This window comes from Pristiophorus japonicus, chromosome 2 (assembly GCF_044704955.1).
Source record: "Pristiophorus japonicus isolate sPriJap1 chromosome 2, sPriJap1.hap1, whole genome shotgun sequence".
Classification (NCBI taxonomy): Eukaryota; Metazoa; Chordata; class Chondrichthyes; family Pristiophoridae; genus Pristiophorus; species Pristiophorus japonicus.
The window spans coordinates 79354324-79370066 of NC_091978.1; positions in this window are offsets into that span (position 1 = coordinate 79354324).

Here is a 15743-nt window from a genome sequence, read left to right on the forward strand (position 1 = left end):
TATTCCAGGTGAGGCATCACTAAGGCCCTGTACAACTGCAGTAAGACCTCCCTGCTCCTAGACTCAAATCCCCTAGCAATGAAGACCAACATGCCATTTGCCTTCTTCAGCGCCTGCTGTACCTGCATGCCAACTTTCAATGACTGATGTACCATGACACCCAGGTCTCATTGCACTTCCCCTTTTCCTAATCTGCCGCCATTCAGATAATATTCTGCCTTTGTGTTTTTGTCACCAAAGTGGATAACCTCACATTTATCCACATTATACTGCATCTGCCATGCATTTGCCCACTCAGCTAATTTATCCCAGTCACCCTGCAGCCTCTTAGCATCCTTCTCACAGCTCACACCGCCACCCAGCTTAGTGTCATCTGCAAACTTGGAGATATTACACTCAATTCCTTCATCTATATCATTGATATATATTGTAAATAGCTGGGGTCCCAGCACTGAGCCCTGCAGCACCCCACGAGTCACTGCCTGCCATTCTGAAAAGTACTCGTTTATCCCAACTCTCAGCTTCCTGTCTGCCAACTGTTCTCTATCCACGTCATTACATTAGCCCCAATACCATGTGCTTTAATTTTGCACACCAATCTTTTGTGTGAGACCTTGTCAAAAGCCTTTTGAAAGTCCAAATACATCACATCCACTGGTTCTCCCTTATCTACTCTAGTAGTTACATCCTCAAGAAATTCTAGAAGATTTGTCAAGCATGATTTCCCTTTCATAAATCCATGCTGACTTGGACCGATCCTGTCACTGCTTTCCAAATGCGCTGCCATTTCATCTTTAATAATTGATTCCAACATTTTCCCCACTACTGCTGTCAGGCTAACCGGTCTATAATTCCCCATTTTCTCTCCCCCTCCTTTCTTAAAAAGTGGTGTTACATTAGCTACCCTCCAGTCCATAGGAACTGATCCAGAGTTGATAGACTGCTGGAAAATGATCACCAATGCATCCACTATTTCTAGGGCCACTTCCTTATGTACTCTGGGATGCAACCTATCAGGCCCTGGGGATTTATCGGCCTTCAATTCCATCAATTTCCCGAACACAATTTCCTGACTAATAAGGATTTCCTTCAGTTCCTCCTTCTTACTTGACCCTCGGTCCCCTAGTTTTTCCGGAAGGTTGTTTGTGTCTTCCTTCGTGAAGACAGAATGAAAGTATTTGTTCAATTTGTCTGCCATTTCTTTGTTCCCCATTATAAATTCACCTGATTCTGATGGCAAGGGACCTACGTTTGTCTTCACTAATCTTTTTCTCTTCACATAGAAGCTTTTGCAGTCAGTTTTTATGTTCCCAGCAACCGTCCTCTCATACTCTATTTTCCCACTCCTAATTAAACCCTTTGTCCTATTCTGCTGAATTCTAAATTTCTCCCAGTCCTCAGGTTTGCTTTTTCTGGCCAATTGATATGCCTCTTCCTTGGATTTAACAATATCCTTAATTTCCCTTGTTAGCCACGTTTGAGTCACCTTCCCCATTTTATTTTTACTCCAGACCGGGATGTACAATTGTTGATATCCATGTGATATTTAAATGTTTGCCATTGCCGATGCGCCGACAACCCTTTAAGTATCATTCACCAGTCTATTCTCGCCAATTCACATCTCATACCATTGAAGTTACCTTTCCTTAAGTTCAGGACCCTAGTCTCTGAATTAACGATGTCACTCTCCATCTTAATAAATAATTCTACCATATTATGGTCACTCGTCCCTAAGGGGCCTCTGACAACAAGATTGCTAATTAGTCCTTTCTCATTACACATCACCCAGTCTAGGATGGCCAGCTCCCTGGTTAGTTCCTCAACATATTGGTGCAGAAAACCATCCCTAATACACTCCAGGAAATCCTCCTCCACCATATTGCTACCAGTTTGGTTAGCCCAATCTATATGTAGATTAAAGTCGCCCATGTTAACTGCTATACCTTTATTGTATGCATCCCTAATTTCTTGTTTGATGCTTTCCCCAACCTCTCTACTACTGTTTGGTGGTCTGTACACAACTCCCACTAGCTTTTTGTGCCCTTTGGTATTCTGCAGCTCCACCCATACAGATTTCACATCATCCAAGCTAATGTCCTTCCTTACTATTGCGTTAATTTCCTCTTTAACCAACAATGCTACCCGACCTCCTTTTCCTTTCTGTCTATCCTTCCTGAATGTTGAATACCCCTGGATGTTGAGTTCCCAGCCTTGGTCACCCTGGAGCCATGTCTCCATAATGCCAATTATATCATATTCGTTAATAGCTGCCTGCGCAGTTAATTCATCCACCTTATTACGAATACTCCTCGCAATGAGGCACAGAGCCTTCAGGCTTGTCTTTTTAACACACTTTGCCCCTTTAGAATTTTGCTGTAATGTGGCCCTTTTTGATTTTTGCCTTTGATTTCTCTGCCCTCCACTTTTACTTTTCTTCTTTCTATCATTTGCTTCTGCCCCCATTCTACTTCCCTCTGTCTCTCTGCATAGGTTCCCATCCCCCTGCCATATTAGTTTAACCCTTCCCCAACAGCACTAGCAAACACTCCCCCCAGGACATTGGTTCCGGTCCTGCCCAGGTACAGACCGTACGGTTTGTACTGGTCCCACCTCCCCTAGAACCAGTTCCAATGTCCCAGGAATTTGAATCCCTCCCTCCTTCACCACTCTTCAAGCGACGTATTCATCTTAGCTATGCTGCGATTTCAACACTGACTAGCACATGGCACTGGTAGCAATCCTGAGATTATTACCTTTGAGGTCCTACTTTTTAATTTAACTCCTAGCTCCCTAAATTCAGCTTGTAGGATCTCATCCCATTTTTTCACCTATATCGTTGGTACCTATATACACCATGACAACTAGCTGTTCACCCTCCCCCTCCAAAATGTCCTGCAACCAAAGGCCAGAGACCAGGTGCCTCGTTCTGACTGACTGAGAGTCAGGTGAAATTGGGTCTTCAGGTGATTTCAGCTCTCAACATCGTCCCGGTTCATTTTTTTTTGCAAAAGTGCTGAATTCTGCTCCATTCTCCACCCCATCTATCCAGGTGGTACTTCTCCATTTAACTCAAATGGGACGGAGGGCAATATCCCCCCACCCTCCCCGAACATTTTACTGTTGCTGAACGTTAGGTTCTGTGTGGAAAGGAACACTCAAAGGGACATGAGCTTTTTTGTTGGAATGGTTTTTTTCGTGTTTCAGAAAAGAAAAGCAATGGGATCATTTTGTTTCCAAACTCACTGGAACTGCTACTATAAATATGCATTTTACAACAGTTCAGCAGAACAGATTGGTGCCTAAAGGGGAGGGTATCTGTCAAGTGGCTCCAAGAATAAAAGTTTCACTCCGACTCCGTAACACAGAATCTCACTAGAACTGACAGAGTCCAGCGCTAATTGAATGTAAAATTAATCATTAATTTTAAGTATATCATCACAGTATTTCATTGTTGAAGTGGTAGAAGGTGAAACGAGGCATGCGAGCGATGCAATGATCCACTGGCACCACAGCCAGCATCTGTTTTCCCCAATAGAAGCTAACTGCTTCCATAGACTCTGGGTCAATTAGAGTTAGATACACAGTGGTATAAAATACTGCAAGAAGACGCATTCAACCTCCATTACAGGGATAACGCTGCCACCGGCAGTCAGGATCACTCCAAAGTCTTTCTCGAGTAGTATAGGGATCATCTGCAGTATCAAACACATTTGTTGCCAACAGATTATATCAAACAGGTAACAGAGTTAAAACTTGTTACTTATTTCCCACTGAATAGGGGCGGAAGCATGACATAGTTGTTCAATTTGGCCAATTGCTACATTTCCCAAAATACAGGAGATCATTGATGACTTCCATGTAGCCAAGTTTCTCCTACTCCTTGGCAACTATTATTTGGTCTTCGCCACTTGTGTCCTGTGGCTCACCTTGACTACAGTGTCAGCTGCGGCTCAGTTGATAGCACTCTGAGTCAGAAGGTTGTGGGATCAAGTCTCATTAAACCGAGGCCGCATCTGCCTTCTCAGGTGGACGTAAAAGATCCATGGCACTGCTTTGAAGAAGAGAAGGGGAGTTGTCCCAGGTGTTCTGGCAAATATTTATCCCTCAATCAACATCACTAAAACAGATTTCCTGGTCATTATCACATTTCTGTTTGTGGAATCTTGCTGTGTGAAATTGGCTGCCATGTTTCCTACATTACAACAGTGACTGCACTTCAAAATGTACTTCATTGGATGAAAGCATTTTGGAATGTCCTGAGATTGTGAAAGGCACTATAGAAATGCAAGTCTTTCTTCCTTACCTTTCAAGCTCACAGACTACATCCTCGAGCATGTGTATATCTTGAACATAATGATAATGCGGAGTGCAGTCTTTTTGTGAGCCATTGTAAGGCTTCTCTCCCCGGACATTGTGCACAATGGTTTAGTGGCTACATGTGTACATAAAAACTAGGAGCAGGGGCAGGCCAGACGGTCTCTCAAGCCTGCTCCGCCATTCAGTAAGATCATGGCTGAACTTCTACATCAATTCCACTTTCCCACCCTATCCCCATATTCCTTATAGGGCTTGAAAGCCTCACTTTTAAAAATCAGTAATAACTTCCAAAAGAAAATTTATGTTTAAAGCGCCCAATGTAAGACCTAGGAAATCAAACTCTTTGATTAACCTTTTCAAACATTCTGTATAAAATGCTTAATGTAAAACATGAAAACTATAAATACTGACTTCCTGTAATATGTAAGAACTCCTGGAGACTCCTGTTCAAAATGCTAAATCTGTACTAATGAGGAGAAACCCCTGTTGATAAATCCCTATAAGAAACCTTTTTGTGGAAATATAAAACAACACAAACTGTAATCAGAAAAGATTCCCCAACACAATAGAAACGATACTGCTGTAAGAAACATTTTGTAGAAATGTAAACAGCGATACTGCCTAAATCTTTGCAGAAATGTAAACACCGATACCAACTATGTAAGAACTATAATGAGACACAGTGAGGGCCATGATAGCGCTAGACTAGATAATAGACTAGTTTCCGAAGTGCTAAATGCGTGCTCACAGAAGATAGATCATCGTTGGATCAAAGGAAGGATTCGATGCGGCAGGTAGCCATGGAAACAACACCTGAGAAAAGGCAGGAACAAATCTCACAGACAACGGAACAGCAGCCTTCAGTTGTCAAAGAAAGGTGACGTGGTCAGTCATAAGAGGTTGTACTTCACGAACCCGTCAGACCACCAGGTCGATTGTGAGTGTGCAGGGAAACTGAGCCAGAGACTCAGCAAAGATGAGTGGGAACACGGCTGCCGTCAAGTACCGATGACCTGGTCAGTCATCAGAAAAGATGCGCATCACGACACGTCAGCAGACCACTGGGATGATCGTGGGCATTCAGGGAACTGAGGAACTGGTAACTATAATGTAGCTTAGCAGTTCAAGGGACAGACTGATAATGTCGATAACAGCTTGATCAGACCCAGTAAAGACTGCCACGCAAAGTGGGAACTATACTTATTGGTGTCTTGTTGTTATTTTCCAGTTTTGAACTCTGAGAAGTAGCCAGTAGTGTTAACTAATTGTTCTTGCCCACTACAAATTAATCCGGGACGAAACCCTCATTCTACACCCTTGACTCCTTAGTGCCCAAAAATCTATTGATCTCAGTCTTGAATATACTCAACAACTAACCATCCACAACCCTCTGGGGTAGAGAATTCCAAAGATACATGCGTATATGTCAACTAAAAAGAGAAGGATAAAACATTCAGCCCCGAGCATGAGGAGGCCTAACACTTTAACTTTATGTACTTGGTGCTTTCATAGGCAAGGGGCCTCCTGCAAGGGAGTCAATAGCTTATAATTTTCTGGTATTTCCTCAAGTTCAGATCTGTTTTCTTGTATTATGTGCCATTTTGTATTGTAAGCAGAGAAGTAGTAAGCTGAAGGAACTCATATAATGATAGGCATGTGCCCAAACTGCAGCCCATCCCTTATATCTGACCATGCATTGTGCAATGATGATTTGTTAGTGCAGTCTTTATAGGGTTCAATTTTCCCCAAAGCCATTTTTTTTGGCGTACTTGAAGAGTTACGCCCATTTTTTTGGGGCCCAACTACACCAAAAAAAAATCAGCCAACTTTCCCTGTTTGAATTGTTCATTTTGGCGCTGCCTAGCCTGTCCTTTAGCTTTGGGGGTGGAGCTTAAGATCTGCGCCAAAAAGATCGGGTTGCCAGAGTAACCAGGGACACACTGCGAGCTGAGGCTGGAAAGTGAAACATACAACACATTCTGGCCAGATCAGAGCAACCTGCACAAGCACCTTGCACATTGCAGCAGCATACCAGCATTAAAGTATACACGTGTTTATGCCAAAAGTCTAATCCCCACCCCCCTGCCCCCCTCCCCCTCCCGGTGCCCGGAGCCGCTCCTAACCCTGGCTAAAAGGCCTCCCGATGCCGATTGCTGCTACTAGTCCTGGTCGAAGGCCTTTCCGATGCCGGTTACAGCTGCTAGCCCTGGCTGAAGGTCCTCCTCCTCCCGGTGCCGGGTGCTGCTCCTAACCTTGGCCAAAAGGCTTCCCTCCCCTGCCAGTGCCTGTTGCCGCTACTAACCTTGGCCGAAAGGTCTCCCCCCCACTCCACTCCCCTCTCTCCTCTCTCTCCCTCTCTGCTGCTGCTGTCCGGGCCGTGGAACTGCATCTGCTGCACAGATTCTCTTACCTATGCCGATTTTCTTAACTACCCAGAAGGTTTTTCCAGAGTGGTTACATATGCCGTCCTAATAAAAATTGGAGTAATTTGGAGCTGGCCAAACTAAATGGCCAGAATTGGCGCAGGTGGCAAGTTACGTCCCCAATGACACAAAAAAAACAAACCTAATCGTAATTAACTGGCATACAATCTTTGGGGAAACTTGGATATTTTAATTTAGGGCAAAAAAAGCGGCGTGCACCAAAAGGATAGTGCAGATAATTGGGGAAAATTGAGCCCATATAAGAGGTCAATATGCTGAAAGTTCCCTTGTAAATTGCATCTTGAATGTGTGCCTTGCTGGAGCATAGAAATGTGTAGTGAACAATGAAAAAACTAGAAGGTTGTCTAAAAATTGGTGTGGGCCAGCAGTAAATGTGTAACAAATTGAAATCCAACACTTTGTGGTGTGAATACTGGAACCAGCCACCCGATATATAATTGTACATTAGCAGCATCTTAACAAATGCCATTTTTGTCCATATCCTGTGACTGGCCCTGCCTGCCATCTTCTGTCAGACATGTTGCACTATTCTTTGCTGGGGAGTGTGGCCTGGAATGCCAAACAGGACTACCCTTCTCGCATTCCTCTTATTCAGCAGAACCTCCACTTTGCCATCCATCAAACAAGAGTGCTCTCCAAGTGTTATTTCACAGCAGCACCATCCTGGCCTGAGCTTTTCAATATATGATAACCCTATACTTAAACCTGGAGCAAAGGAGCCACATGCTTTATAATAGTGTGCACTGAAATACATTTTATTAATCCAGCCACAGGACATAGATTTTACTTTAAAAATGCACAATTGATAGAAAATGTGATGGATTTCAATGGTGGCCTACAAAAAGGGACACACCAAGATAAACTGCACCTCACCTTTTATATCGCCCCAATTACACACCTAGCACTTGGGTTCCCTGCTGGCATTTTGGATTCAGATATTGTCCTTGTTGAATGAACAAGCAAGGCTGTGTTTCAGAGTGACCTGGCAAATGAAGGAGCTGTGTTGTTTTGTCAACGGGAGTGTAGAATAAATGGTTGTTTCAAATTTCAGCCTGCAGGAGATGACCCAATTTCATATCTTAAAACTGATTTACACAAAATGTAATAGATTTGGCGACAGCATTGCAAGCAGCCCAGGTGGAGAGCGGTGAACTTATTGCACATTTGAAATAGAATATTATGATGGACTGTGGTAACATTCATGTGCATAGTCAATTTAAGAACAATGCATAAATATTCAATGCAAAGAGGCAATGTTAAACTTACATAAATCATCAGTCAGGCTGTCGTTAGAATACTGTGCCTTGTTTTGGATGCCTTACTTTAGGAAGGATGTCAAGGCCATGGAGAGAGTGCAAAGAATATTAACTGATGTTCAAAAGAACGGACGGAGAGCTAACAAAGTGTTCTTTTCTCAAGAGAATAGTTAGGACATGCAATGCCCCACGAGAAGCAGTGGTAGAAGCAGAATCCACAATCACTTTTAAAAGATAGATGGATAAATATTTGAAAAAAAGAAAATGTTAAAAAGAGAATGGAGAAAGGACAGAGGGGCAGGACTAAATGATAACTCTTTTAGAGAGCTGGCCCAAGTGAAATGGGCTGAATGGCCTTTTTCTCTGCAGTAAAGTTTTACATATACTTCCTGATTGGTGCAGTGGATTAGAAAACTATCCTTTCACCTCCAAGATCCAGATTTTAATGCAGACAAGGTCTATGGCATTCTGCCCCTCTGATGACTGCCAGATTATTTTAGACAATCTTAGTTTAGTTCTTAGTGGCACTACCTGTATACTAATTGGCCATGTACTCAGGGAAGCCACATAGATTATACTTCAGTTGTAAGTAATAGTAAGATTAAAGTTCTAATAGCAGGGAGGTGCTTTTCTAGATTTTGGATTAAGGTACATTGTAGAAAGTATATTATTTTGCCACTCATTTATTTACCTTGAGAATGCTAAGTCCTGACAGTGCGTGCCAAAAGTGGAAAATAAAGTACCTTTCACCCGAAAACATATCCTCATTTTGAAAGACACAAAAGAAATTCAATAATGATTTTGAGAAAGGTTTTGAAATAAACCAAGTATACAGTTACGTACAAGCCGTGATTGGCCCGTAATTTGCAGTCAGCGGCGAAGCAATAGCGATCGCCAACGACCTTGAAGAAAGCTGCCCACAGAAATCTCTGTGGCAAGAACTTTAACTTCCATGACAAAAGTTTAATTGTAGCGCTGTCAAAAGGGGAACCCCAGTGAAGAGCAGCAGTGACGTCATCAAGCTAAGCAGCTAATCACATTAAAGAATTCTCACAGATAGCAAACCAGGAAGCAATAGATAATCTGCAATTTTTAAAAATGTTACAGAGAGTGAAATAAATATTGGGACATACACAAGGGGTTAAGATAGAACCTGAAATATCATGAACAAACTTAATTTTTAATTTCTCTTTTATATCTAATTTTTATCATAATTGAGAAATTTGACATTCTACAAATATAAAATTAGTTTTTCAGGGTCATAACGTTTGTTTAGCCGTCAAAGACACTGCTCATCATTATAGGCAGTCCCTCAAAATCAAGGAAGACTCGCTTCCATTCTATGGGTCCAAGTTTCCACACGATAAAAAACGGGTGCCCCTCCGAGCTGGGTGCCCGTTTTTCGCGCCTAAAACTCGCGATTCTGGAGAGCCCTGTAGCTCCTTGTCTGTTTGGCGCGGCGCCCAGGGGGGCGGAGCCTACACTCGCGCCGATTTTGTAAGTGGGAGGGGGCGGGTACTATTTAAATTAGTTTTTTTCCTGCCGGCAACGCTGCGCGTGCGCGTTGGAGCGTTCGCGCACACGCAGTGTGAAGGAAACATTGGCACTCGGCCATTTTTGTAGTTCTTTGTAGCTGTTTAATTTTTGAACATTTTTTAATAAAACCACATTGTCATCAGCACATCAGCACTGAGGCTTCCTGCTTACTGCCCCTCCCTCCCGTTCGCGGGAACGACGCTGAGCTGACTGTAAGGCTTCCACCTCAAGTGGAAGGCTGCTTGCTGCCTGGTTACTGCCTGCCTGCCCCTCCCTCCCTCCCATTCGCGGGAACGACGCTGAGCTGACTGTAAGGCTTCCACCTCAAGTGGAAGGCTGCTTGCTGCCTGGTTACTGCCTGCCTGCCCCTCCCTCCCTCCCTCCCTCCCGTTCGCGGGAACATCGCTGAGCTGACTGTAAGGCTTCCACCTCAAGTGGAAGGCTGCTTGCTGCCTGGTTACTGCCTGCCTGCCCCTCCCTCCCGTTCGCGGGAACGATGCCACATCGCTGAGCTGACTGAAGCACTTTCACACAGGTAGGAAGATGGTTTTCTTTGCTTATAAATGTTTATTCAGGTTGGATTTATTTGTATAATATTTGTAGAAGTATAAATAAGGATTTATTGTAGAATTTAATGACTTCCCTTACCCCCCCACTCCCCCCCACCTCGTCTGGACGCCTGATTTGTAACCTGCGCCTGATTTTTTAATGTGTAGAACAAGTTTTTTCAGTTCTACAAAAATCTTCACTTGCTCCATTCTAAGTTAGTTTGGAGTACGTTTTCACTGTGGAAACTTTGAAATCAGGCGTCAGTGGCCGGACACGCCCCCTTTTGAAGAAAACATTCTGTTCCAAAGTAGAACTGTTCTACCTGACTAGAACTGCAGAAAAAAAAATGTGGAGAATTGTGATTTCTAAGATAGTCCGTTCTCCACCAGTTGCTCCTAAAAATCAGGCGCAAATCATGTGGAAACTTGGGCCCTATAAGAGAGTTCTCAGGTGACTGTATGGGAATTACAGTCTCTGTCACAGGTGGGGAAGACAGTCATTGAAGGAAAGGGTGGATGGGGAGTCTGGTTTGCCGCACGCTCCTTCCGCTGTCTGCGCTTGGTTTCTGCATGCTCTCGGCGACGAGACTTGTGGTGCTCAGTGCCCTCCTGGATGTTCTTCCTCGACTTAGGGCAGTCTTGGGCCAGGAATTCCCAGATACTGTTGGAGATGTTGCACTTTATCAAGGAGGCTTTGAGGGTATCCTTAAAACGTTTCCTCTATCCACCTGGGGCTCACTTGCCGTGTAGGAGTTCCGAGTAGAGCGCTTGCTTTGGGAGTCTCGTGTTGGACATGTGGATGATGTAGCCTGCCCAATGGCGCTGGTCGAGTGTGGTGAGTGCTTCGATACTGGGGATGTTGGCCTGAGCGAGAACACTGACGCTGATGCGTCTATCCTCCCAGTGGATTTGCAAGATCTTGCGGAGACAGCGCTGGTGGTACTTCTCCAGCACTTTGAGGTGTCTACTGTATATGGTCCTCGTCTCTGAACCAAAAAGGAGGGCAGATATTACTACTGCCCTGTAGATCATAAGCTTGGTGCCAGATTTGAGGTCCTGGTCTTGAAACACTCTCTTCTTCAGATGACCGAAGGCTGCGCTGGCACCCTGGAGGCGGTGTTGGACCTCGTCTTTGATGTCTGCCCTTGCTGATAGTAGGCTCCCGAGGTATGGAAAATGGTCCACGTTGTCCAAGGCCGCGCCATGGATTTTGATGACCAGGGGTCAGTGCTGTGTGGCGGGGTCAGCTTGATGGAGGACCTTTGCCTTACGGATGTTTAGTGTAAGGCCCATGCTTTCATATGCCTCGGTGCAGATGTTGACGATAGCTTGGAGTTCAGCCTCTGAATGTGCGCAGAGGCAAGGGTCATCTGCATACTGTAGTTCGATGACAGAGGATGGGACGACCTTGGATCTAGCCTGAAGATGATGAAGGTTGAACAGGTTCCCATTGGTTCTATAGTTTAGTTCCACTCCAGCGGGGAGCTTGTTGAGAGTGAGATGGAGCATTGCAGCAAGGAAGATCGGGAAGAGCGTTGGTGCGATAACATAACCCTGCTTGACCCCGGTCTGGATGTGGATTGTGTCTGTGGTGGATCCGTTTGTCAGGATTACAGCTTGCATGTCATTTTTATCATAATAGAGTAATTTTTATCATAATAGAGAAATTTGACATTCCACAAATATAAAATTAGTTTTTCAGAGTCATAACATTTGGTTAGCAGTCAAATACACTGTTAAAACCCCAGTTACAACTATTCTAACAAGGTTTAACATTTCTGACAAAGGGTCATCGACCTGAAATGTTGACCGCGGTTTCCCCTATCTGGGTGGCATGAAGGCAAGAAATGGAGGCGGCAGGTGACGAACCTGGTCCTGCGCCAATCCCGACCAAAAATGCTATCTTCCCATAATCATCCTTGTTAGGCCCACCCTGCGCATTTCCTGCTCCAATTAATGGATCTGGTGATGTCACCCGATGACATGATTCTTGCTGGTATATTTAAAGGGGCCATGGCCCTGTTTGTTGTCAGTTCATTTTTCAGACATTAACCTGATGTGAGTTAGTGCAGGTCTGCATCAGGTCATCAAAAAAGGAGAGATCAGCTCCGCGCTTTTGCAATGAGTCCCTCCATCATCTTATAGAGGTAGTTAGCGAACGTAGGGAGGTACTCATGCAGACCTGACAGGTCAGAAACTCACATGGAGGTGGGTTTAGAGCGGGATCCCGATCCGCTGTCAATCAGGAATTTTGTTCCCTTGTTTCCACCTGTGTTCTCTGTGTAAACTTTCATCTTGATTTATATTTGTTGATGACAGCAACGTTGATATCTGTGGAGATAATTTTAACCTCACTCACTCCCTTCAATATTATTCTCCATTGAAATAATCAAAAAATAACACTGCATCCAATCCTATCATTTTCCTGATACGCAGGGTAGATTAAAATTAACCCCTGTGACATTTTAAGGTCTACACAAGAGTCATCATTGCTGTGTCCATTGTGCTGTAAACAAAAGTAGAAATATCAGTTTAAGAGCTGTTTATTAGTAGTGTTGATGTAGTCACCATTTGCATTTAGTTCTTTTGCCCATTCATTTGAGCCCCCATGGTAATTCAGTTCTCCCATCCCCACGCAAAGAATGCTAAAGTAGCAGAGGGAGAGAAAATATGCTGTATTTCTTTCAATGTTGGTACACGCACAATGGAGTTTATTTTACAGATGTTATTTTTATGTCTATAAATTGAACACCAGCATTATAAAAACATAACTTAATTACTTATCTGAATAAAGTACAGATTCTCTTTGGCACAAATGGCAACTAGAATTCAAAGTCTTTTCTGGAGCTGTGGTGCTGCTCCTTTTTGCTTTTTTTTATACAAGCTGGAGGGTCTTTCAATCATGATCTTTCCTCACAAACTTACCAAGATGAGAGTGTAATTCAAGCCTCCGTCTCTTAGGACTAAATGACCTATATCATACCGTACTGAAAAATGAAACCTTGTTAACATTTTATTTTGCATTTTTTTAGCCTGTTTGTTTTTAAATAAAAAATTTTTTATAATCAATTAACTCTTGACATTAGCCTCCACAATTTTTAAACTCAATCTCATTCCATAAACAGGACATTTCCCCTGCATATAGTCATTGTTTCGTTATTGGGAATTTTGTGCCATTTTTAAATAGCTAACTGATACCCAAATTTTTTATTTAGATAGGCAGTTTCTATAGGGAAGAAAATGTGCTTTTAGTTATGCTCTGTGATATAGAAAAGCCAGTTTTGTGATCAGCCAATGGTTGCATTGATAGCACATTCACCTCTGAGTCAGAAGTTTGGGAGTTCAAGTCCCGCTCCAGAGATTTGAGCAGAAAATCAAGGCTGACACTCCATTGCAGTACTGAGGGACTGCTGTCAGAGGTGCTGTCTTTCGGGTGAGACGTTAAACCAAGGACCTCTTTACTCCCTCAAGTAGACAAAGAAGAGCAGTGGAGCTATCCCCTGTGTCCTGGCCAATATTTATCCTTCAATCAACATCACTAAAACTGCTGTTTGTGGAAGTTTGCTGTGGGCAAATTGGCTGCCGCGTTTCCCGCATTACAACAACAGTGACTACACTTAAAAAAATAAAGTACTTCATGGGCGGTAAAGCATTTTGGGACATCTGGTGGTTGTGAAAGGCACTATATAAAGGCAAGTCTTTCTTTCTTTCAGTTTGTTTATTTTATACAAATTAATTCTCATTAGCATGCATAACTATATTGGGCCAGATTTTGCTCTCAGTGGTGAATGAATAGCGTCAGTTGGTCATTACACTTGCACACAGAACCTTTATGAGATTTTGCACTGGAAACTTATAGGACCGAAGATTCCGGCCTTTCCGGGTCCGTACAAAGTGCACGCTGACCCGGCAAGGCCTCGTAAAACCCAGTTTTTGGGGCGCGATGCGCATGCGCCGGAAACTGGCTTTTCCATTTTGAGAAATAAATGAGAAATAAATTTGGAATTAACAAAGAGTGAGATAAAAGAGACAGAAAGACAAAGTAAATATAATTATTTAAATTATTTACTTAAAAAAAATCTCCAACAGTAATTAAAAGGAGAAGGAATGAGACTCCGTGCTTGTAAAAGTTAATTTTCAGTGTCAGAGAGGTTGTTTGGCAGTAATGAAGACATATCAGCTGTTAAAAATGTACTTACACTGGAATGGACAAACCCTAATTCTTTCTGGTGTGCTTGTTGGGTGTCTATCCCATAGGTACTGCAACTTCACACCCTTCCATGTGTTTCAGGATCTCAGCGAGATACTGTTCTAGCAAAGCTTCTGAAGGAGCAGGACAACTTGGAGAGCAATTTCCTGATTTCTGTGTTTAACTGCGTATGTGTGGTCGTCAGAAGTAGCTGTCCAATTTATTCTTTAATAACAGTAAATGCTACGGCAAAATTCAGCTCATTATCTTTTGTAGCAGAACATTTATATTTTTCAGGATCTAAAGTGTAGGAATTATGATTTTTTATCATTAATAAAGTTGGGGGAGGAAGTTCTTTTCTGCCAACATCGAAAGTTCACTCACCCCCCAATTGTTTGCACTGTTCAACTGGAAAATCAACAATTAAACATTTCAGATTTTTTGTTTGCTTTTACAACAGATAAGTGCCAAATATAATAACAAAAAGATATAGTCAGTCCAATCCTACCTTAGGGTTAAAGAAAATTACTGGAGCAAGGTCAAAAGCCACTTTAGTGCTTCTAGTAGAGTGATGAAACACTGATTGGGCTCAAAGGTTGATGGACAGCCCATTCAGAGTGCTCAGGAATGAGATCAGATTAGAATATTAAGGAACAAAATTGGATAAAAAGAAATAGCAGCCTGGTTAATCATTTAAATCTCGATTAAATGTAATTGTAAAATTAATTGTGTAATCAAAGATGCCAGTTTTATTGAACAAAATGCAACATCCCTTGTCATTAGCTAGATGAAATGCCGTGTATGAAAGGAATAGCTTAATGGAGTCCCATTTTTCCAAAGACTGAAAGATGTTAACAGGTATTGATGTTTAAATTGAACTGCTGCTTTCTTTCCGTTATATTTGAATAAACATTTGATAAATTTAGTTACTTGTTGAACAAATTTCTACTTACTGAATGTTTGAGTAGTTGAATAATTATTCAGCTTTCACTGCTCTTAAATAAGATTCTGTCAAGATTTTATCCGGTTTGCTAAAAATTATTGTTAAGGAGTGACTAGGGTACTAGACAAGACTGTCCCCTTTTCCCGCAGCTTGTATTGTACAAGTATAAGCCATTAATTGTTGGGACTGGAGTTCATCAGGCATTCAGATTTTTAATCTATTAAGTGGTATAAAAATGATAAAGCTGTAGCTAACCATAGCAAGGGCAAATTGTCAAATGAATTTAACTGTGATTGTTGTTGAGAGTACAGAAATATTTGCTGAAAATGTGCTGAGGTATTAAAAGGACAGTCACAGATTTCCCACAGCTTACACATGTTCCAGCAACCCTGGTTCATCAAGTGATGGTTAACTCTGCATTTTAATTTCTGCATACAAGGAACAACTAACAAGAAGAATCTGGAAGAATTTCACAGGCATGAGAGGTTCTTTTGCAGACATTTTGGTTTC